We start from the raw sequence: 642 nt of genomic DNA on the forward strand, positions 1-642 counted from the left end.
GCGGGCAGTGCGAGAGCCGATGAGAATCAAGACTCTGGCGTGGTCACCCCAGAGCGAGTACAATATGAACATGGAATGCCAACGACACCTATGTCTGCCGCAACCTCGGTATGAGTAAACGACATGCGTACATACATTCATACATACACACACATATATATATATATATATATATATATATTAATATGTATTAATATACATTATAAATATATATATATATGTGTGGGGTAGGGGGGGGGTTATCCGGCTTCTCCAGTGCGTTGATATACCACTACTGACGATGACAGTCTGATAACCGAGGCATCAGTATAGCCTACATACAACGTTCAGTTGACAACGTTCAGTTGACAACGACATACGTGTTGTGCAGATGGCTGGTTTCTCGCTCGCGTCCACAGGTATACGGTTGGACGCCCATGGCCACGTTATAATATTCACTTCAAAACGTTTTAATTCATTGTATTGTAAGAATAATCCGCCAATTTGTATTTCTTTTGTTGTAGAGAATGTCCACTACTGCGCTGATAACTACGTCACCCCGGAAGACCGCACACGATGAGGTGAGTTTTAGAATGATATGCTGCTTGTGTCAGAATAAAATCTTCTATGTGATATATATATACAAATATATATATACAAATA

Source organism: Sphaeroforma arctica, assembly GCF_001186125.1.
Source record: "Sphaeroforma arctica JP610 unplaced genomic scaffold supercont1.237, whole genome shotgun sequence".
In the NCBI taxonomy this organism is placed as follows: Eukaryota; class Ichthyosporea; order Ichthyophonida; genus Sphaeroforma; species Sphaeroforma arctica.